We start from the raw sequence: 25020 nt of genomic DNA, 5'->3' as shown, positions 1-25020 counted from the left end.
CGCTATGGCCAAGCTGTCTGCACTCCTTCTTCAAGTGGCGCTGAGCGCCGTCTTCGCTCTTGGTGAGTGTACATATTCCATTCTAGCAGTTTTAACTTTCTTAGAGGAATTGCGTTTCGCTCACGAGCGCTCGTCTTTGATCTCGTGCTGTGGTTTGTAATATCTTCAGACGAAACTAATAATTCATAGGCGCAGCGGTAATTTGTTGATGTTGTCTGTTAACTAGGCATAATTTTCAGACAAATTAGCGATTGCAAGGATACACTATAGAGCAAATTGAGGACGCAATTCATAAAATATGAATGACTGAGCAGCAGGAAGTCACGCAAATCAACAATATCATGAAAGATAATAATACTCCAATTAAAGGCACTGAAATTTTCATTCTTCCTCACTTAACATGTATGATATTAGTACATCAGAAACAATCTATTCGGAACAGGAGGTTAACACACGACTTGAATGTTCCACTAATGCTACATGCTCATTGCAGGGCTTCTCCAGATGGCAGTAGCCCATGATGAAATGGCACGAGACCGCCCTTATGGTCAGTTCCGGTGTCAAATTTCTGAATTGATTCTTTCAAATGCATATGTCACAACAGCTCAATAGAGTGAAATATTGCCATGAATAAACGTAAGCCTTAATGTGTATGATATGTAGTGTAAAATATTAAGCTAAACTGACAATGCATCTCTCGCGTCATCATCAGCCTAGTTACGCCCACTGCAGGGCAAAGGCCTCTCCCATACTTCTCCAACTACCCCGGTCATGTACTAATTGTGGCCATGTTGTCCCTGCAAACGTTTTAATGTCATCCGCCCACCTAACTTTCTGTCGCCCCCTGCTACGCATCCCTTCCCTTGGAATCCAGTCCGTAACCCTTAGTGACCATCGGTTATCTTCCCTCCTCATTACCTGTCCGGCCCATGCCCATTTCTTTTTCTTGATTTCAACTAAGATGTCGTTTACCCGCGTTTGTTGCCTCACCCAATCTGCTCTTTTCTTATCTCTTAATGTCACACCCATCATTCTTCTTTCCATAGCTCGTTGCGTCGTCCTCAATTTCAGCAGAACCCTTTTCGTAAGTCTCCAGGTTTCTGCCCCATATGTGAGTACTGGTAACACACAGCTGTTATACACTTCCTTTCGAGGGATAGTGGCATCCTGCTGTTCATGATTTGAGAATGCCTGCCAAACGCACCCCAGCCCATTCTTATTCTTCTGGTTATTTCAGTCTCATGATCCGGATCCGTGGTCACTACCTGCCCTAAGTAGATGTAGTCCCTTACCCCTTCCAGTGCTTCGCTACCTATCGTAAACTGCTGTTCTCTTCCGAGCCTGTTAAACATTACTTTAGTTTTCTGCAGATTAATTTTCAGACCCACCCTTCTGCTTTGCCTCTCCAGGTCAGTGAGCATGCATTGCAATTGGTCTCCTGAGTTACTAAGCAAGGCAATATCATCAGCGAATCGCAAGTTGCTAAGGTATTCTCCATCAACTTTTATCCCCAATTCTTCCCACTCCAGGCCTCTGAATACCTCCTGTAAACATGCTGTGAATAGCATTGGAGATATCGTATCTCCCTGTCTGACGCCTTTCTTTATAGGGATTTTGTTGCTTTCTTTGTGGAGGACTACGGTGGCTGTGGAGCCGCTATAGATATCTCCCAGTATCTTTACATATGGCTCATCTACACCCTGATTCCGTAATGCCTCCATGACTGCTGAGGTTTCGACTGAATCAAACGCTTTCTCGTAATCAATGAAAGCTATATATAACGGTTGGTTATATTCTGCACATTTCTCTATCACTTGATTGATAGTGTGAATATGGTCTATTGTTGAGTAGCCTTTACGGAATCCTGCCTGGTCCTTTGGTTGACAGAAGTCTAAGGTGTTCCTGATTCTATTTGCGATTACCTTAGTAAATACTTTGTAGGCAACGGACAGTAAGCTGATCGGTCTATAATTTTTCAAGTCTTTGGCGTCCCCTTTCTTATGGATTAGGATTATGTTAGCGTTCTTCCAAGATTCCGGTACGCTCGAGGTTATGAGGCATTGCGTATACAGGGTGGCCAGTTTCTCTAGAACAATCTGACCACCATCCTTCAACAAATCTGCTGTTACCTGATCCTCCCCAGCTGCCTTCCCCCTTTGCATAGCTCCTAAGGCTTTCTTTACTTCTTCTGGCGTTACCTGTGGGATTTCGAATTCCTCTAGGCTATTCTCTCTTCCACTATCGTCGTGGGTGCCACTGGTACTATATAAATCTCTATAGAACTCCTCAGCCACTTGAACTATCTCATCCATATTAGTAACGATATTGCCGGCTTTGTCTCTTAACGCACACATCTGATTCTTGCCTATTCCTAGTTTCTTCTTCACTGTTTTTAGGCTTCCTCCGTTCCTGAGAGTCTGTTCAATTCTATCCATATTATAGTTCCTGATGTCCGCTGTCTTACGCTTGTTGATTAACTTAGAAAGTTCTGCCAGTTCTATTCTAGCTGTAGGGTTAGAGGCTTTCATACATTGGCGTTTCTTGATTAGATCTTTCGTCTCCTGCGATAGCTTACTGGTTTCCTGTCTAACGGAGTTACCACCGACTTCTATTGCGCACTCCTTAATGGTTCCCATGAGATAGTCGTTCATTGCTTCAACACTAAGGTCCTCTTCCTGAGTTAAAGCCGAATACCTGTTCTGTAGCTTGATCCGGAATTCCTCTAGTTTCCCTCTTACCGCTAACTGATTGATTGGCTTCTTGTGTACCAGTTTCTTCCGTTCCCTCCTCAAGTCTAGACTAATTCGAGTTCTTACCATCCTATGGTCACTGCAGCGTACCTTGCCGAGTACGTCTACATCTTGTATGATGCCAGGGTTCGCGCAGAGTATGAAGTCGATTTCATTTCTAGTCTCACCATTCGGGCTCCTCCACGTCCACTTTCGACTAACCCGCTTGCGGAAAAAGGTGTTCATTATCCGCATATTATTCTGTTCTGCAAACTCTACTAATAATTCTCCTCTGCTATTCCTAGAGCCTATGCCATATTCCCCCACTGACTTGTCTCCAGCCTGCTTCTTGCCTACCCTGGCATTGAAGTCGCCCATCAGTATAGTGTATTTTGTTTTGACTTTACCCATCGCCGATTCCACGTCTTCATAAAAGCTTTCGACTTCCTGGTCATCATGACTGCATGTAGGGGCATAGACTTGTACCACCTTCAATTTGTACCTCTTATTAAGTTTCACAACAAGACCTGCCACCCTCTCGTTAATGCTATAGAATTCCTGTATGTTCCCAGCTATTTCCTTATTAATCAGGAATCCGACTCCTAGTTCTCGTCTCTCCGCTAAGCCCCTGTAACACAGTACATGCCCGCTTTTTAGCACTGTATATGCTTCTTTTGTCCTCCTAACCTCACTGAGCCCTATTATATCCCATTTACTACCCTCTAATTCCTCCAATAACACTGCTAGACTCGCCTCACTAGATAGCGTTCTAACGTTAAACGTTGCCAGGTTCAGATTCCAATGGCGGCCTGTCCGGAGCCAGGTATTCTTAGCACCCTCTGCAGCGTTACAGATCTGACCGCCGCCGTGGTCAGTTGCTTCGCGGCTGCTGGGGACTGAGGGCCGGGGTTTGATTGTTGTATTCATATAGGAGGTTGTGGCCAAGTACTGCACCAGGGTGGCCAATCCTGCTCTGGTGAGAGAGTGCGTTACCGGTTCTGGTCACCGGGATCAGGCCGCACTCCAGGCCTGTTTGTGCAATTTTCTCAACACACGGTTTTTTTGTTTGTATTTCCCGGTGGAGAATTGCGCGGCACTGGGATTTGAATCACGGTCCTCTTGCACTGGAGACGGATACTCTACCGTCCCCGCAGGAGTTAAATTAAAAATTGAATTATGGTGTTTTGCGTGACAAAACCACTTTCTGATTATGCACGCCGTAGTGGAGGACTCCGAAAATTTCGACCACCTGGGGTTCTTTAACGTGCACCTAATTCTAAGTACACGGGTGTTTTCGCATTTCGCCCCCATCGAAATGCGGCCGCCGTGGCCGGGGTCCGATCCCGCGACCTCGTGCTCAGCAGTCTAACACCATGACCACTGAGCAACCACGGTGGGTCCCGCAGGAGTTGTACGCCTCATTTAACCTACAGTGGTGCCCTATTTGATCAGTCAAGGTGGACCAATCTGAGCTCGGTTATACCGCATGGATGGCACTCGGCTAGAGAACCTGGTATTTATGACCTGCACATGTGTGGCCACACATAATTGAGGATATATAATTATTATTTTTTTTTAAAGGAGGGTTTCCGTACAGTGATAAAAAGAAGGAAAATACATTAAAAGAAAAAGAAAAAGAAAGGAAGAAAAAAAAGGAACGTAACATGTGATTTGAACTCGTGATCCTTCAATGTTGCCCGGAAAGGTAGCTCAGTCGGTTGGTTCGTAAAGCCAACGGTTATTTTCAAGCGCCAAAGCTCCTGCTCCGAGCCTCATACTTATGTGGAAAGGGACTGATGTTGTCCAGGCATAATTTCTAGGAAAAATGGCCGCCAGAGGAGCAGCGTGAACTCGAGCGGCTTTATACACTAGGAAAACTGCCTTAAAATATTTAGACTTGAGGGGAAGCTTCGTTAACAAACTATAACACGGCAATCAGCACTCGTATACGACGAGAGAAATTATTGAGACGTGGGAAATTCCCTTGAAATAAATCTGGTTTGCGAGACAAATGCTTGTATGTATTGAATCTCTTAAAAGATGAGGGGGGAAATATGCGCTCACCGAGAGGGCATCTTCAGCACGAGACCACCGCGAGGCCCCTTACTGAGATGTAGAGAGCTTCGCGGCCGGAACGAAATCTCCCCTCTCCGTCGGCCCAGGGTGGAAAACGCGCTTTCCGATCGCTCAAGGTTGCGCGGATATTGTGTAGCTCTAGCGTCTAGGAAAAAGCTTAAACAGGTGCGGGGGCGCCACGCATAGCGTGGGAAGCTAGCCGCCGGAATAGCTATCTCAAGTACTGCTGCTGGCGAGGGCGAAATACCTTCGTGTAATTATAATAACCCTAATAGGACTTCTTTCAAAGAAACAACAAAGAGAAGAAAAAGAAAAGGGAAACGGCTCAGAAGGCTATACTACGAGAGCTATGACTGATACTTTTCTATATATATGTATTCATCTCATCTATGGGATCGCATGCGCGCGCTGTTGGTTTTAAAGCGCAACCGTGGTAGGGAAACGGAAGGCGATATAAGCATGCGTGTCCATGATACGCACACGACAAACTGCCTTACAATATTTAGAATTGATATATATATACACACACAAAAGCCAATATAGGCTGCTCGACACTATCTCGCGCGTTTTTATAGCGAAGTACATCAGAACCGACTCGTCGTTCCACAACAACCATTTCCGGAGTGATCGCCAGATATATGCCGAATAACTTCCTGTCATTCAATAAGAATGTCTCTCTTTCATGCAGCCTACCAATTCGCGCTGTTTCGGTTTAGACAAAACAATTTATCATTCGAGGCGCACTTGCCAAGTTTTCCTCCAGTTAAAACTGCCTGCGATGCCTATAGTGCAGCTCTTATCTCGCTCAACATACACAGTTCTATATATGTGCATCCGGTGCAATGCTTTCCGCTGTATCAGCAATTTCAATGTCATGGCCGATCATGTAAGCAAAAGTAGCTGTTTACTATTTACAATATCCAGAATTGATCAAACGTGAAGTTGTCACCGGCATTCTGAGTGGTTGGAAGGCATAATTTCTTTGAAAAATGGCCGCCAGAGGAGCAGCGTGAACTCGAGCGGCTTTATACACTAGGAAAACTGCCTTAAAATATTTAGACTTGAGGGGAAGCCTCGTTAACAAACTATAACACGGCAATCAGCACTCGTATACGACGAGAGAAATTATTGAGACGTGGGAAATTCCCTTTAAATAAATCTTGGTTTGCGAGACAAATGCTTGTATGTATTGAATCTCTTAAAAGATGAGGGGGGAAATATGCGCTCACCGAGAGGGCATCTTCAGCACGAGACCACCGCGAGGCACCTTACTGAGATGTAGAGAGCTTCGCGGCCGGAACGAAATCTCCCCTCTCCGTCGGCCCAGGGTGGAAAACGCGCTTTCCGATCGCTCAAGGTTGCGCGGATATTGTGTAGCTCTAGCGTCTAGGAAAAAGCTTAAACAGGTGCGGGGGCGCCACGCATAGCGTGGGAAGCTAGCCGCCGGAATAGCTATCTCAAGTACTGCTGCTGGCGAGGGCGAAATACCTTCGTGTAATTATAATAACCCTAATAGGACTTCTTTCAAAGAAAAAACAAAGAGAAGAAAAAGAAAAGGGAAACGGCTCAGAAGGCTATACTACGAGAGCTATGACTGATACTTTTCTATATATATGTATTCATCTCATCTATGGGATCGCATGCGCGCGCTGTTGGTTTTAAAGCGCAACCGTGGTAGGGAAACGGAAGGCGATATAAGCATGCGTGTCCATGATACGCACACGACAAACTGCCTTACAATATTTAGAATTGATATATATATACACACACAAAAGCCAATATAGGCTGCTCGACACTATCTCGCGCGTTTTTATAGCGAAGTACATCAGAACCGACTCGTCGTTCCACAACAACCATTTCCGGAGTGATCGCCAGATATATGCCGAATAACTTCCTGTCATTCAATAAGAATGTCTCTCTTTCATGCAGCCTACCAATTCGCGCTGTTTCGGTTTAGACAAAACAATTTATCATTCGAGGCGCACTTGCCAAGTTTTCCTCCAGTTAAAACTGCCTGCGATGCCTATAGTGCAGCTCTTATCTCGCTCAACATACACAGTTCTATATATGTGCATCCGGTGCAATGCTTTCCGCTGTATCAGCAATTTCAATGTCATGGCCGATCATGTAAGCAAAAGTAGCTGTTTACTATTTACAATATCCAGAATTGATCAAACGTGAAGTTGTCACCGGCATTCTGAGTGGTTGGAAGGCATAATTTCTTTGAAAAATGGCCGCCAGAGGAGCAGCGTGAACTCGAGCGGCTTTATACACTAGGAAAACTGCCTTAAAATATTTAGACTTGAGGGGAAGCTTCGTTAACAAACTATAACACGGCAATCAGCACTCGTATACGACGAGAGAAATTATTGAGACGTGGGAAATTCCCTTGAAATAAATCTGGTTTGCGAGACAAATGCTTGTAAGTATTGAATCTCTTAAAAGATGAGGGGGGAAATATGCGCTCACCGAGAGGGCATCTTCAGCACGAGACCACCGCGAGGCACCTTACTGAGATGTAGAGAGCTTCGCGGCCGGAACGAAATCTCCCCTCTCCGTCGGCCCAGGGTGGAAAACGCGCTTTCCGATCGCTCAAGGTTGCGCGGATATTGTGTAGCTCTAGCGTCTAGGAAAAAGCTTAAACAGGTGCGGGGGCGCCACGCATAGCGTGGGAAGCTAGCCGCCGGAATAGCTATCTCAAATACTGCTGCTGGCGAGGGCGAAATACCTTCGTGTAATTATAATAACCCTAATAGGACTTCTTTCAAAGAAAAAACAAAGAGAAGAAAAAGAAAAGGGAAACGGCTCAGAAGGCTATACTACGAGAGCTATGACTGATACTTTTCTATATATATGTATTCATCTCATCTATGGGATCACATGCGCGCGCTGTTGGTTTTAAAGCGCAACCGTGGTAGGGAAACGGAAGGCGATATAAGCATGCGTGTCCATGATACGCACACGACAAACTGCCTTACAATATTTAGAATTGATATATATATACACACACAAAAGCCAATATAGGCTGCTCGACACTATCTCGCGCGTTTTTATAGCGAAGTACATCAGAACCGACTCGTCGTTCCACAACAACCATTTCCGGAGTGATCGCCAGATATATGCCGAATAACTTCCTGTCATTCAATAAGAATGTCTCTCTTTCATGCAGCCTACCAATTCGCGCTGTGTCGGTTTAGACAAAACAATTTATCATTCGAGGCGCACTTGCCAAGTTTTCCTCCAGTTAAAACTGCCTGCGATGCCTATAGTGCAGCTCTTATCTCGCTCAACATACACAGTTCTATATATGTGCATCCGGTGCAATGCTTTCCGCTGTATCAGCAATTTCAATGTCATGGCCGATCATGTAAGCAAAAGTAGCTGTTTACTATTTACAATATCCAGAATTGATCAAACGTGAAGTTGTCACCGGCATTCTGAGTGGTTGGAAGGCATAATTTCTTTGAAAAATGGCCGCCAGAGGAGCAGCGTGAACTCGAGCGGCTTTATACACTAGGAAAACTGCCTTAAAATATTTAGACTTGAGGGGAAGCTTCGTTAACAAACTATAACACGGCAATCAGCACTCGTATACGACGAGAGAAATTATTGAGACGTGGGAAATTCCCTTGAAATAAATCTGGTTTGCGAGACAAATGCTTGTATGTATTGAATCTCTTAAAAGATGAGGGGGGAAATATGCGCTCACCGAGAGGGCATCTTCAGCACGAGACCACCGCGAGGCACCTTACTGAGATGTAGAGAGCTTCGCGGCCGGAACGAAATCTCCCCTCTCCGTCGGCCCAGGGTGGAAAACGCGCTTTCCGATCGCTCAAGGTTGCGCGGATATTGTGTAGCTCTAGCGTCTAGGAAAAAGCTTAAACAGGTGCGGGGGCGCCACGCATAGCGTGGGAAGCTAGCCGCCGGAATAGCTATCTCAAGTACTGCTGCTGGCGAGGGCGAAATACCTTCGTGTAATTATAATAACCCTAATAGGACTTCTTTCAAAGAAACAACAAAGAGAAGAAAAAGAAAAGGGAAACGGCTCAGAAGGCTATACTACGAGAGCTATGACTGATACTTTTCTATATATATGTATTCATCTCATCTATGGGATCGCATGCGCGCGCTGTTGGTTTTAAAGCGCAACCGTGGTAGGGAAACGGAAGGCGATATAAGCATGCGTGTCCATGATACGCACACGACAAACTGCCTTACAATATTTAGAATTGATATATATATACACACACAAAAGCCAATATAGGCTGCTCGACACTATCTCGCGCGTTTTTATAGCGAAGTACATCAGAACCGACTCGTCGTTCCACAACAACCATTTCCGGAGTGATCGCCAGATATATGCCGAATAACTTCCTGTCATTCAATAAGAATGTCTCTCTTTCATGCAGCCTACCAATTCGCGCTGTTTCGGTTTAGACAAAACAATTTATCATTCGAGGCGCACTTGCCAAGTTTTCCTCCAGTTAAAACTGCCTGCGATGCCTATAGTGCAGCTCTTATCTCGCTCAACATACACAGTTCTATATATGTGCATCCGGTGCAATGCTTTCCGCTGTATCAGCAATTTCAATGTCATGGCCGATCATGTAAGCAAAAGTAGCTGTTTACTATTTACAATATCCAGAATTGATCAAACGTGAAGTTGTCACCGGCATTCTGAGTGGTTGGAAGGCATAATTTCTTTGAAAAATGGCCGCCAGAGGAGCAGCGTGAACTCGAGCGGCTTTATACACTAGGAAAACTGCCTTAAAATATTTAGACTTGAGGGGAAGCTTCGTTAACAAACTATAACACGGCAATCAGCACTCGTATACGACGAGAGAAATTATTGAGACGTGGGAAATTCCCTTGAAATAAATCTGGTTTGCGAGACAAATGCTTGTATGTATTGAATCTCTTAAAAGATGAGGGGGGAAATATGCGCTCACCGAGAGGGCATCTTCAGCACGAGACCACCGCGAGGCACCTTACTGAGATGTAGAGAGCTTCGCGGCCGGAACGAAATCTCCCCTCTCCGTCGGCCCAGGGTGGAAAACGCGCTTTCCGATCGCTCAAGGTTGCGCGGATATTGTGTAGCTCTAGCGTCTAGGAAAAAGCTTAAACAGGTGCGGGGGCGCCACGCATAGCGTGGGAAGCTAGCCGCCGGAATAGCTATCTCAAGTACTGCTGCTGGCGAGGGCGAAATACCTTCGTGTAATTATAATAACCCTAATAGGACTTCTTTCAAAGAAAAAACAAAGAGAAGAAAAAGAAAAGGGAAACGGCTCAGAAGGCTATACTACGAGAGCTATGACTGATACTTTTCTATATATATGTATTCATCTCATCTATGGGATCGCATGCGCGCGCTGTTGGTTTTAAAGCGCAACCGTGGTAGGGAAACGGAAGGCGATATAAGCATGCGTGTCCATGATACGCACACGACAAACTGCCTTACAATATTTAGAATTGATATATATATACACACACAAAAGCCAATATAGGCTGCTCGACACTATCTCGCGCGTTTTTATAGCGAAGTACATCAGAACCGACTCGTCGTTCCACAACAACCATTTCCGGAGTGATCGCCAGATATATGCCGAATAACTTCCTGTCATTCAATAAGAATGTCTCTCTTTCATGCAGCCTACCAATTCGCGCTGTGTCGGTTTAGACAAAACAATTTATCATTCGAGGCGCACTTGCCAAGTTTTCCTCCAGTTAAAACTGCCTGCGATGCCTATAGTGCAGCTCTTATCTCGCTCAACATACACAGTTCTATATATGTGCATCCGGTGCAATGCTTTCCGCTGTATCAGCAATTTCAATGTCATGGCCGATCATGTAAGCAAAAGTAGCTGTTTACTATTTACAATATCCAGAATTGATCAAACGTGAAGTTGTCACCGGCATTCTGAGTGGTTGGAAGGCATAATTTCTTTGAAAAATGGCCGCCAGAGGAGCAGCGTGAACTCGAGCGGCTTTATACACTAGGAAAACTGCCTTAAAATATTTAGACTTGAGGGGAAGCTTCGTTAACAAACTATAACACGGCAATCAGCACTCGTATACGACGAGAGAAATTATTGAGACGTGGGAAATTCCCTTGAAATAAATCTGGTTTGCGAGACAAATGCTTGTATGTATTGAATCTCTTAAAAGATGAGGGGGGAAATATGCGCTCACCGAGAGGGCATCTTCAGCACGAGACCACCGCGAGGCACCTTACTGAGATGTAGAGAGCTTCGCGGCCGGAACGAAATCTCCCCTCTCCGTCGGCCCAGGGTGGAAAACGCGCTTTCCGATCGCTCAAGGTTGCGCGGATATTGTGTAGCTCTAGCGTCTAGGAAAAAGCTTAAACAGGTGCGGGGGCGCCACGCATAGCGTGGGAAGCTAGCCGCCGGAATAGCTATCTCAAGTACTGCTGCTGGCGAGGGCGAAATACCTTCGTGTAATTATAATAACCCTAATAGGACTTCTTTCAAAGAAACAACAAAGAGAAGAAAAAGAAAAGGGAAACGGCTCAGAAGGCTATACTACGAGAGCTATGACTGATACTTTTCTATATATATGTATTCATCTCATCTATGGGATCGCATGCGCGCGCTGTTGGTTTTAAAGCGCAACCGTGGTAGGGAAACGGAAGGCGATATAAGCATGCGTGTCCATGATACGCACACGACAAACTGCCTTACAATATTTAGAATTGATATATATATACACACACAAAAGCCAATATAGGCTGCTCGACACTATCTCGCGCGTTTTTATAGCGAAGTACATCAGAACCGACTCGTCGTTCCACAACAACCATTTCCGGAGTGATCGCCAGATATATGCCGAATAACTTCCTGTCATTCAATAAGAATGTCTCTCTTTCATGCAGCCTACCAATTCGCGCTGTTTCGGTTTAGACAAAACAATTTATCATTCGAGGCGCACTTGCCAAGTTTTCCTCCAGTTAAAACTGCCTGCGATGCCTATAGTGCAGCTCTTATCTCGCTCAACATACACAGTTCTATATATGTGCATCCGGTGCAATGCTTTCCGCTGTATCAGCAATTTCAATGTCATGGCCGATCATGTAAGCAAAAGTAGCTGTTTACTATTTACAATATCCAGAATTGATCAAACGTGAAGTTGTCACCGGCATTCTGAGTGGTTGGAAGGCATAATTTCTTTGAAAAATGGCCGCCAGAGGAGCAGCGTGAACTCGAGCGGCTTTATACACTAGGAAAACTGCCTTAAAATATTTAGACTTGAGGGGAAGCTTCGTTAACAAACTATAACACGGCAATCAGCACTCGTATACGACGAGAGAAATTATTGAGACGTGGGAAATTCCCTTGAAATAAATCTGGTTTGCGAGACAAATGCTTGTATGTATTGAATCTCTTAAAAGATGAGGGGGGAAATATGCGCTCACCGAGAGGGCATCTTCAGCACGAGACCACCGCGAGGCACCTTACTGAGATGTAGAGAGCTTCGCGGCCGGAACGAAATCTCCCCTCTCCGTCGGCCCAGGGTGGAAAACGCGCTTTCCGATCGCTCAAGGTTGCGCGGATATTGTGTAGCTCTAGCGTCTAGGAAAAAGCTTAAACAGGTGCGGGGGCGCCACGCATAGCGTGGGAAGCTAGCCGCCGGAATAGCTATCTCAAGTACTGCTGCTGGCGAGGGCGAAATACCTTCGTGTAATTATAATAACCCTAATAGGACTTCTTTCAAAGAAAAAACAAAGAGAAGAAAAAGAAAAGGGAAACGGCTCAGAAGGCTATACTACGAGAGCTATGACTGATACTTTTCTATATATATGTATTCATCTCATCTATGGGATCGCATGCGCGCGCTGTTGGTTTTAAAGCGCAACCGTGGTAGGGAAACGGAAGGCGATATAAGCATGCGTGTCCATGATACGCACACGACAAACTGCCTTACAATATTTAGAATTGATATATATATACACACACAAAAGCCAATATAGGCTGCTCGACACTATCTCGCGCGTTTTTATAGCGAAGTACATCAGAACCGACTCGTCGTTCCACAACAACCATTTCCGGAGTGATCGCCAGATATATGCCGAATAACTTCCTGTCATTCAATAAGAATGTCTCTCTTTCATGCAGCCTACCAATTCGCGCTGTGTCGGTTTAGACAAAACAATTTATCATTCGAGGCGCACTTGCCAAGTTTTCCTCCAGTTAAAACTGCCTGCGATGCCTATAGTGCAGCTCTTATCTCGCTCAACATACACAGTTCTATATATGTGCATCCGGTGCAATGCTTTCCGCTGTATCAGCAATTTCAATGTCATGGCCGATCATGTAAGCAAAAGTAGCTGTTTACTATTTACAATATCCAGAATTGATCAAACGTGAAGTTGTCACCGGCATTCTGAGTGGTTGGAAGGCATAATTTCTTTGAAAAATGGCCGCCAGAGGAGCAGCGTGAACTCGAGCGGCTTTATACACTAGGAAAACTGCCTTAAAATATTTAGACTTGAGGGGAAGCTTCGTTAACAAACTATAACACGGCAATCAGCACTCGTATACGACGAGAGAAATTATTGAGACGTGGGAAATTCCCTTGAAATAAATCTGGTTTGCGAGACAAATGCTTGTAAGTATTGAATCTCTTAAAAGATGAGGGGGGAAATATGCGCTCACCGAGAGGGCATCTTCAGCACGAGACCACCGCGAGGCACCTTACTGAGATGTAGAGAGCTTCGCGGCCGGAACGAAATCTCCCCTCTCCGTCGGCCCAGGGTGGAAAACGCGCTTTCCGATCGCTCAAGGTTGCGCGGATATTGTGTAGCTCTAGCGTCTAGGAAAAAGCTTAAACAGGTGCGGGGGCGCCACGCATAGCGTGGGAAGCTAGCCGCCGGAATAGCTATCTCAAATACTGCTGCTGGCGAGGGCGAAATACCTTCGTGTAATTATAATAACCCTAATAGGACTTCTTTCAAAGAAAAAACAAAGAGAAGAAAAAGAAAAGGGAAACGGCTCAGAAGGCTATACTACGAGAGCTATGACTGATACTTTTCTATATATATGTATTCATCTCATCTATGGGATCACATGCGCGCGCTGTTGGTTTTAAAGCGCAACCGTGGTAGGGAAACGGAAGGCGATATAAGCATGCGTGTCCATGATACGCACACGACAAACTGCCTTACAATATTTGGAATTGATATATATATACACACACAAAAGCCAATATAGGCTGCTCGACACTATCTCGCGCGTTTTTATAGCGAAGTACATCAGAACCGACTCGTCGTTCCACAACAACCATTTCCGGAGTGATCGCCAGATATATGCCGAATAACTTCCTGTCATTCAATAAGAATGTCTCTCTTTCATGCAGCCTACCAATTCGCGCTGTGTCGGTTTAGACAAAACAATTTATCATTCGAGGCGCACTTGCCAAGTTTTCCTCCAGTTAAAACTGCCTGCGATGCCTATAGTGCAGCTCTTATCTCGCTCAACATACACAGTTCTATATATGTGCATCCGGTGCAATGCTTTCCGCTGTATCAGCAATTTCAATGTCATGGCCGATCATGTAAGCAAAAGTAGCTGTTTACTATTTACAATATCCAGAATTGATCAAACGTGAAGTTGTCACCGGCATTCTGAGTGGTTGGAAGGCATAATTTCTTTGAAAAATGGCCGCCAGAGGAGCAGCGTGAACTCGAGCGGCTTTATACACTAGGAAAACTGCCTTAAAATATTTAGACTTGAGGGGAAGCTTCGTTAACAAACTATAACACGGCAATCAGCACTCGTATACGACGAGAGAAATTATTGAGACGTGGGAAATTCCCTTGAAATAAATCTGGTTTGCGAGACAAATGCTTGTATGTATTGAATCTCTTAAAAGATGAGGGGGGAAATATGCGCTCACCGAGAGGGCATCTTCAGCACGAGACCACCGCGAGGCACCTTACTGAGATGTAGAGAGCTTCGCGGCCGGAACGAAATCTCCCCTCTCCGTCGGCCCAGGGTGGAAAACGCGCTTTCCGATCGCTCAAGGTTGCGCGGATATTGTGTAGCTCTAGCGTCTAGGAAAAAGCTTAAACAGGTGCGGGGGCGCCACGCATAGCGTGGGAAGCTAGCCGCCGGAATAGCTATCTCAAGTACTGCTGCTGGCGAGGGCGAAATACCTTCGTGTAATTATAATAACCCTAATAGGACTTCTTTCAAAGAAACAACAAAGAGAAGAAAAAGAAAAGGGAAACGGCTCAGAAGGCTATACTACGAGAGCTATGACTGATACTTTTCTATATATATGTATTCATCTCATCTATGGGATCGCATGCGCGCGCTGTTGGTTTTAAAGCGCAACCGTGGTAGGGAAACGGAAGGCGATATAAGCATGCGTGTCCATGATACGCACACGACAAACTGCCTTACAATATTTAGAATTGATATATATATACACACACAAAAGCCAATATAGGCTGCTCGACACTATCTCGCGCGTTTTTATAGCGAAGTACATCAGAACCGACTCGTCGTTCCACAACAACCATTTCCGGAGTGATCGCCAGATATATGCCGAATAACTTCCTGTCATTCAATAAGAATGTCTCTCTTTCATGCAGCCTACCAATTCGCGCTGTTTCGGTTTAGACAAAACAATTTATCATTCGAGGCGCACTTGCCAAGTTTTCCTCCAGTTAAAACTGCCTGCGATGCCTATAGTGCAGCTCTTATCTCGCTCAACATACACAGTTCTATATATGTGCATCCGGTGCAATGCTTTCCGCTGTATCAGCAATTTCAATGTCATGGCCGATCATGTAAGCAAAAGTAGCTGTTTACTATTTACAATATCCAGAATTGATCAAACGTGAAGTTGTCACCGGCATTCTGAGTGGTTGGAAGGCATAATTTCTTTGAAAAATGGCCGCCAGAGGAGCAGCGTGAACTCGAGCGGCTTTATACACTAGGAAAACTGCCTTAAAATATTTAGACTTGAGGGGAAGCTTCGTTAACAAACTATAACACGGCAATCAGCACTCGTATACGACGAGAGAAATTATTGAGACGTGGGAAATTCCCTTGAAATAAATCTGGTTTGCGAGACAAATGCTTGTATGTATTGAATCTCTTAAAAGATGAGGGGGGAAATATGCGCTCACCGAGAGGGCATCTTCAGCACGAGACCACCGCGAGGCACCTTACTGAGATGTAGAGAGCTTCGCGGCCGGAACGAAATCTCCCCTCTCCGTCGGCCCAGGGTGGAAAACGCGCTTTCCGATCGCTCAAGGTTGCGCGGATATTGTGTAGCTCTAGCGTCTAGGAAAAAGCTTAAACAGGTGCGGGGGCGCCACGCATAGCGTGGGAAGCTAGCCGCCGGAATAGCTATCTCAAGTACTGCTGCTGGCGAGGGCGAAATACCTTCGTGTAATTATAATAACCCTAATAGGACTTCTTTCAAAGAAAAAACAAAGAGAAGAAAAAGAAAAGGGAAACGGCTCAGAAGGCTATACTACGAGAGCTATGACTGATACTTTTCTATATATATGTATTCATCTCATCTATGGGATCGCATGCGCGCGCTGTTGGTTTTAAAGCGCAACCGTGGTAGGGAAACGGAAGGCGATATAAGCATGCGTGTCCATGATACGCACACGACAAACTGCCTTACAATATTTAGAATTGATATATATATACACACACAAAAGCCAATATAGGCTGCTCGACACTATCTCGCGCGTTTTTATAGCGAAGTACATCAGAACCGACTCGTCGTTCCACAACAACCATTTCCGGAGTGATCGCCAGATATATGCCGAATAACTTCCTGTCATTCAATAAGAATGTCTCTCTTTCATGCAGCCTACCAATTCGCGCTGTGTCGGTTTAGACAAAACAATTTATCATTCGAGGCGCACTTGCCAAGTTTTCCTCCAGTTAAAACTGCCTGCGATGCCTATAGTGCAGCTCTTATCTCGCTCAACATACACAGTTCTATATATGTGCATCCGGTGCAATGCTTTCCGCTGTATCAGCAATTTCAATGTCATGGCCGATCATGTAAGCAAAAGTAGCTGTTTACTATTTACAATATCCAGAATTGATCAAACGTGAAGTTGTCACCGGCATTCTGAGTGGTTGGAAGGCATAATTTCTTTGAAAAATGGCCGCCAGAGGAGCAGCGTGAACTCGAGCGGCTTTATACACTAGGAAAACTGCCTTAAAATATTTAGACTTGAGGGGAAGCTTCGTTAACAAACTATAACACGGCAATCAGCACTCGTATACGACGAGAGAAATTATTGAGACGTGGGAAATTCCCTTGAAATAAATCTGGTTTGCGAGACAAATGCTTGTATGTATTGAATCTCTTAAAAGATGAGGGGGGAAATATGCGCTCACCGAGAGGGCATCTTCAGCACGAGACCACCGCGAGGCACCTTACTGAGATGTAGAGAGCTTCGCGGCCGGAACGAAATCTCCCCTCTCCGTCGGCCCAGGGTGGAAAACGCGCTTTCCGATCGCTCAAGGTTGCGCGGATATTGTGTAGCTCTAGCGTCTAGGAAAAAGCTTAAACAGGTGCGGGGGCGCCACGCATAGCGTGGGAAGCTAGCCGCCGGAATAGCTATCTCAAGTACTGCTGCTGGCGAGGGCGAAATACCTTCGTGTAATTATAATAACCCTAATAGGACTTCTTTCAAAGAAACAACAAAGAGAAGAAAAAGAAAAGGGAAACGGCTCAGAAGGCTATACTACGAGAGCTATGACTGATACTTTTCTATATATATGTATTCATCTCATCTATGGGATCGCATGCGCGCGCTGTTGGTTTTAAAGCGCAACCGTGGTAGGGAAACGGAAGGCGATATAAGCATGCGTGTCCATGATACGCACACGACAAACTGCCTTACAATATTTAGAATTGATATATATATACACACACAAAAGCCAATATAGGCTGCTCGACACTATCTCGCGCGTTTTTATAGCGAAGTACATCAGAACCGACTCGTCGTTCCACAACAACCATTTCCGGAGTGATCGCCAGATATATGCCGAATAACTTCCTGTCATTCAATAAGAATGTCTCTCTTTCATGCAGCCTACCAATTCGCGCTGTTTCGGTTTAGACAAAACAATTTATCATTCGAGGCGCACTTGCCAAGTTTTCCTCCAGTTAAAACTGCCTGCGATGCCTATAGTGCAGCTCTTATCTCGCTCAACATACACAGTTCTATATATGTGCATCCGGTGCAATGCTTTCCGCTGTATCAGCAATTTCAATGTCATGGCCGATCATGTAAGCAAAAGTAGCTGTTTACTATTTACAATATCCAGAATTGATCAAACGTGAAGTTGTCACCGGCATTCTGAGTGGTTGGAAGGCATAATTTCTTTGAAAAATGGCCGCCAGAGGAGCAGCGTGAACTCGAGCGGCTTTATACACTAGGAAAACTGCCTTAAAATATTTAGACTTGAGGGGAAGCTTCGTTAACAAACTATAACACGGCAATCAGCACTCGTATACGACGAGAGAAATTATTGAGACGTGGGAAATTCCCTTGAAATAAATCTGGTTTGCGAGACAAATGCTTGTATGTATTGAATCTCTTAAAAGATGAGGGGGGAAATATGCGCTCACCGAGAGGGCATCTTCAGCACGAGACCACCGCGAGGCACCTTACTGAGATGTAGAGAGCTTCGCGGCCGGAACGAAATCTCCCCTCTCCGTCGGCCCAGGGTGGAAAACGCGCTTTCCGATCGCTCAAGGTTGCGCGGATATTGTGTAGCTCTAGCGTCTAGGAAAAAGCTTAAACAGGTGCGGGGGCGCCACGCATAGCGTGGGAAGCTAGCCGCCGGAATAGCTATCTCAAGTACTGCTGCTGGCGAGGGCGAAATACCTTCGTGTAATTATAATAACCCTAATAGGACTTCTTTCAAAGAAAAAACAAAGAGAAGAAAAAGAAAAGGGAAACGGCTCAGAAGGCTATACTACGAGAGCTATGACTGATACTTTTCTATATATATGTATTCATCTCATCTATGGGATCGCATGCGCGCGCTGTTGGTTTTAAAGCGCAACCGTGGTAGGGAAACGGAAGGCGATATAAGCATGCGTGTCCATGATACGCACACGACAAACTGCCTTACAATATTTAGAATTGATATATATATACACACACAAAAGCCAATATAGGCTGCTCGACACTATCTCGCGCGTTTTTATAGCGAAGTACATCAGAACCGACTCGTCGTTCCACAACAACCATTTCCGGAGTGATCGCCAGATATATGCCGAATAACTTCCTGTCATTCAATAAGAATGTCTCTCTTTCATGCAGCCTACCAATTCGCGCTGTTTCGGTTTAGACAAAACAATTTATCATTCGAGGCGCACTTGCCAAGTTTTCCTCCAGTTAAAACTGCCTGCGATGCCTATAGTGCAGCTCTTATCTCGCTCAACATACACAGTTCTATATATGTGCATCCGGTGCAATGCTTTCCGCTGTATCAGCAATTTCAATGTCATGGCCGATCATGTAAGCAAAAGTAGCTGTTTACTATTTACAATATCCAGAATTGATCAAACGTGAAGTTGTCACCGGCATTCTGAGTGGTTGGAAGGCATAATTTCTTTGAAAAATGGCCGCCAGAGGAGCAGCGTGAACTCGAGCGGCTTTATACACTAGGAAAACTGCCTTAAAATATTTAGACTTGAGGGGAAGCTTCGTTAACAAACTATAACACGGCAATCAGCACTCGTATACGACGAGAGAAATTATTGAGACGTGGGAAATTCCCTTGAAATAAATCTGGTTTGCGAGACAAATGCTTGTATGTATTGAATCTCTTAAAAGATGAGGGGGGAAATATGCGCTCACCGAGAGGGCATCTTCAGCACGAGACCACCGCGAGGCACCTTACTGAGATGTAGAGAGCTTCGCGGCCGGAACGAAATCTCCCCTCTCCGTCGGCCCAGGGTGGAAAACGCACTTTCCGATCGCTCAAGGTTGCGCGGATATTGTGTAGCTCTAGCGTCTAGGAAAAAGCTTAAACAGGTGCGGGGGCGCCACGCATAGCGTGGGAAGCTAGCCGCCGGAATAGCTATCTCAAGTACTGCTGCTGGCGAGGGCGAAATACCTTCGTGTAATTATAATAACCCTAATAGGACTTCTTTCAAAGAAAAAACAAAGAGAAGAAAAAGAAAAGGGAAACGGCTCAGAAGGCTATACTACGAGAGCTATGACTGATACTTTTCTATATATATGTATTCATCTCATCTATGGGATCGCATGCGCGCGCTGTTCGTTTTAAAGCGCAACCGTGGTAGGGAAACGGAAGGCGATATAAGCATGCGTGTCCATGATACGCACACGACAAACTGCCTTACAATATTTAGAATTGATATATATATACACACACAAAAGCCAATATAGGCTGCTCGACACTATCTCGCGCGTTTTTATAGCGAAGTACATCAGAACCGACTCGTCGTTCCACAACAACCATTTCCGGAGTGATCGCCAGATATATGCCGAATAACTTCCTGTCATTCAATAAGAATGTCTCTCTTTCATGCAGCCTACCAATTCGCGCTGTTTCGGTTTAGACAAAACAATTTATCGTTCGAGGCGCACTTGCCAAGTTTTCCTCCAGTTAAAACTGCCTGCGATGCCTATGGTGCAGCTCTTATCTCGCTCAACATACACAGTTCTATATATGTGCATCCGGTGCAATGCTTTCCGCTGTATCAGCAATTTCAATGTCATGGCCGATCATGTAAGCAAAAGTAGCTGTTTACTATTTACAATATCCAGAATTGATCAAACGTGAAGTTGTCACCGGCATTCTGAGTGGTTGGAAGGCATAATTTCTTTGAAAAATGGCCGCCAGAGGAGCAGCGTGAACTCGAGCGGCTTTATACACTAGGAAAACTGCCTTAAAATATTTAGACTTGAGGGGAAGCTTCGTTAACAAACTATAACACGGCAATCAGCACTCGTATACGACGAGGGAAATTATTGAGACGTGGGAAATTCCCTTGAAATAAATCTGATTTGCGAGACAAATGCTTGTATGTATTGAATCTCTTAAAAGATGAGGGGGGAAATATGCGCTCACCGAGAGGGCATCTTCAGCACGAGACCACCGCGAGGCACCTTACTGAGATGTAGAGAGCTTCGCGGCCGGAACGAAATCTCCCCTCTCCGTCGGCCCAGGGTAGAAAACGCGCTTTCCGATCGCTCAAGGTTGCGCGGATATTGTGTAGCTCTAGCGTCTAGGAAAAAGCTTAAACAGGTGCGGGGGCGCCACGCATAGCGTGGGAAGCTAGCCGCCAGAATAGCTATCTCAAGTACTGCTGCTGGCGAGGGCGAAATACCTTCGTGTAATTATAATAACCCTAATAGGACTTCTTTCAAAGAAAAAACAAAGAGAAGAAAAAGAAAAGGGAAACGGCTCAGAAGGCTATACTACGAGAGCTATGACTGATACTTTTCTATATATATGTATATATGTATATGTATATATGTATATATATGTATATATATATGTATATATATGTATATGTATATGTATCTCTCGCGTACCGTCTTTTTATTAAGCAGGGCGCTCTGACAACGTGGAGTAACACCCTGAGAACGCCCCGCAATACGCAAGTCTCGACCAGGTGCACTTACGTGAGTTTTTTGGGTGTTACATTTTTGTCCATGTATATAAGCACTTTCTAGAGTTCAAGCATTGACCGCAATTGCGAAATGTTCATTAAAAAAGTCGCAGTTTCACCGGGAAGGTGAAGCATCTACTCCGACAGCCAATTAGTAGAGCGATTCATGCTTATTAAGAAGAGCAGTTTTATGGGCCGTACAAAGATGTGAACATTCGCTTATTCGAAGACCTAGGATACCCTCTGTCAAAACGTTGACATCGGATAGCGCGGCACGAACAGCGAGCGAAGTGATCTTTGCGCTGCCCATCGCCTTGACGCAAACAGAATGGCGAGAACACCGCACATGCAAGGGTATGAGCCGTCGGCCCACCTAGACTCTATCCCTAGCGCTTATCGCATTGACGATAAAGCCCGCGAGCGGACGCGGCATGCACAGTCGCTGCCGAAGTACAAGGGCCCTATGACGTAAAACTATTCCAATAAGTTTCTGTTCCAATCTCCTGACGTCAAATTTGCGTCAACACCAACGCAAGCACCGGGCGGTCACCCGCAGGGTTGTCTGAAGAAACCAATCAAACGCTCTCCTGGTTCATAGTAGGTCACTTTTGTTTGCGTCAAAAACGAATAACATTTCATACACTGATCTACTTTTCGTATCTAATTGGCTGCCAAGAGGCGAGGAGAACGCTCAAGGGGAGAGGGATTCGATGAGGCTGAGCCAGTGCACTGAAAATTGCTAACCAGCCGAAGGGGGTGGTGCCGGCGTCTGCGATTGGTCGGTTTTCTCTTACTTAGCTTGCGGTGGCTGGTCGAAAATCACGGCGGCGTGCAACGGAAGTTTCCGAATGACGCTAAAACTGGCCCTCAGCGAAGAAGAGTTGGCAGAAAGAGGTGGTAAACGTTCCGAAAGTGCTCAAAAAAGTTACACGGCCACGCAAGAAGTTTCATTATACGGAAATACACCCATGCTCTCCGGAATGTGTGAGTAGCCAGTGCCTGAGCGATCGACGGCACCCATCTTTTATTCCTTTCGGAACGCGGCAGCCTGCGGCTATTCAGAAGAAAATTCAATTTTGTTCGGCGTATGAATGCATATTTAATGCGTACGCGTCATTTTGACGCTTTGAGATTTCACGGTTTTTTGACGTCGCGTTACAGGCAGGCGCAGTGGGTGCATCCTGAAAACTTTTGACCAATAGCCGGGCGCTAATGGCGAAAAGCGCAGAATCACAAATAACTGTTTTTTTTCTGTCAAATCATGGATAATCAGTGTGTAAACATCATATCATATGGGGAGGTATCGCGGTTTTGGTGATATCGCTTGACAGACAGGTGAAGTGGGGGTGGTCGAAAGAAAGTTTTGACCAATCGTGGAGGGGTGACAGCAGTACTGGAATAGAATAGTTTGGAATAGTTTTACCTTATAGCGCCCCAACGATCCCATCCAATTACGCATCCTTCCTTCCCTGGCCCCTGTACCTCATGGGTGACGGAAGCCGGCACGCTTCCTCCACACTTTTGTCCCTTGCGCACACAAGATTGAGCCTCCCCCTCGGCTACTTCCACTCGCACATAACCCCGCCGCACGGCAATGCCCTTAACAGGCTTTGAATTTATGAGGAATATCAGATTGACCGCGACGGCGACAACGACGGCAAAAATGCGCCATGAACGTGCAGCGAATGCTACGGACATAACATCACGCAGTAGTGCATCAATAATCAAAGCGACACCGCCAAAGGTTGTGGATTTTGCCTCCTCGAAATACAGAAAATTATCTGGAAGCAAAACTTGCGCATTCTGAAAAAAAAAACGCCAGGACATATGTAGCAGCATATGATTCGATACATTATTTATCAACAACTTCAACCCTCATAGGAAGTGGTTACTGTTTATGAGACAAGAAATACTTGTGAATCATACATCCGTGTAAAGTCAAAGGTCGGATATTGGAGATGTCGGCTCATCTGTTACTGTTTACAAGGCCTACCATCTAAGCGTGCAAAGGAAGGACGGGCACACATAGGTGTACATTGCTCGTTTCCGGCCCTCTGTATTTCACGTAACTGATAAAAAACTTAACTTACCTACAGGTAGTTGAAGTATTGAAGAAACGCTACCTTCTGGTAGCCTTTCTCAAAGTGAGATACCTTGTCAAAGGCTGGTCAACTGCTACGAAGACGTGCAAGCGGGCATGTTGCGTGGTGTTCTTTCTTTTTGTATTTCACGGGCTTCCGCACTAAGCTGACACCTAATACCTACTACCAATACCTAATAGATAGAAAGAGAGAAAGTGTTTATTCGGACATTTTGCAACCGCTCTGCAGCATTTTTGATAGAATTTGTTGCCTTGCTTCGTTGGTTCAGACGTCGGCCAGTTAATCTTGACTAATCATCTAATTAGGCAAAATACAACAACACTGATACAAAAGTGAGTAACATGGATTTGGTGGCGGCATCTTAGAGTGCTTGGGAATATTTTTAATATCGGGATAAAGTTAGCTAGAACTCCTCTCTCTCTCTTTCTCTCTTTCTCTCTCTCTCTCTATATATATATATATATGTACGGAGAGAGAGTGAGAGAGAGAGGAGTTTGATACGAATGAGAGAGGATATGAACAAGAACACACTGCACTTGGCAGCCCGCTGTCATGATATTTGAAGCCACCACAGACTGACGCGAAGTACACCATAGGGGAAATGATTTCAAGCTCCGAACAGAAGTACACAAATAACCAATAAATGACAGCGAAAGTGGACCAAAAAACAACTTTTAGGAGAGGACGCCTGAAAGCGTTGTATGTGTAATGCGAAGACGAGGTTTCATATTGTTGGCGTTGTTGTTGGATGTTTTGGGGGAACAACAACAATTTGAACCCACATATTCGCATTACGCTTGCTGTCCTTTTACAATTTCCGCTAACGCCAGCGCTGTATTCCCGTACACTTTCTGGAACATTATCTTTCTCAACTGAAACTAACCAGGTGAGTGTTATTCAGCGCCACAATTTTCCTAGTTATTTATTTGTCACTTGTTTATTTCAAATGCGAACTACAAATAACAGAGTTTCATGACAAAATATATTAACACTTTAAAATTTTAGCTCTGAGCATGTGCTTCTTTTTTCAGGTTGCAGGATGCTTGCTAAATAGCCCAGGACATATGATTACTTGCAGAAGTGGACAATAACTAAAGCCATCCTGCACTAATAAAATTTTTAGGAAATCCGCTATCAAGTGACCCGCCTCACTCTATTGGTGGTCATGATGCTCACCTATACTTTCTAAAGCTGTTGTATTATTTGTTGCGTGGCTTGTTGGATTACATGCTGTTGCGGCTCAACACGACAAAAGGCATTCCTTTGGTGCTTGCGACGATGCACCCCTCCTTCATCAGCGTCGGTCAACACGTCGACGCCGATTGGCGCGGACTGTTGACGGGACAACAACGAATCTCTCTTCAATGTGACAAAGGCCACTAGATTTTGTAGACGCGGTAACAACCGTGAAGGGTTGCTGCAAGCTCGCCGTCAGTGAGACCTCACTAGCTGAAAAAGGG

General features: G+C 45.0%; 1 long non-coding RNA gene across 2 annotated transcripts; it reads left to right on the top strand.

The window, feature by feature from the left end:
• On the top strand, positions 1-24692 carry LOC142582007 (uncharacterized). Of its 2 annotated transcripts, none has more exons than XR_012828354.1 (4): positions 1-62; positions 494-547; positions 21400-21471; positions 24592-24692. It is a non-coding gene; the product is annotated as an uncharacterized LOC142582007 (long non-coding RNA). The 2 variants fall into 2 exon arrangements; XR_012828353.1 differs by having other exon boundaries at positions 21397-21471.
• The last annotated feature ends 328 nt before the right edge of the window (positions 24693-25020 follow it).

This window comes from Dermacentor variabilis, chromosome 5, assembly GCF_050947875.1.
Source record: "Dermacentor variabilis isolate Ectoservices chromosome 5, ASM5094787v1, whole genome shotgun sequence".
In the NCBI taxonomy this organism is placed as follows: domain Eukaryota; kingdom Metazoa; phylum Arthropoda; class Arachnida; order Ixodida; family Ixodidae; genus Dermacentor; species Dermacentor variabilis.
Note: the sequence above shows the minus strand (reverse complement) of the source record. Positions and strands in the feature narration are given on the sequence as shown.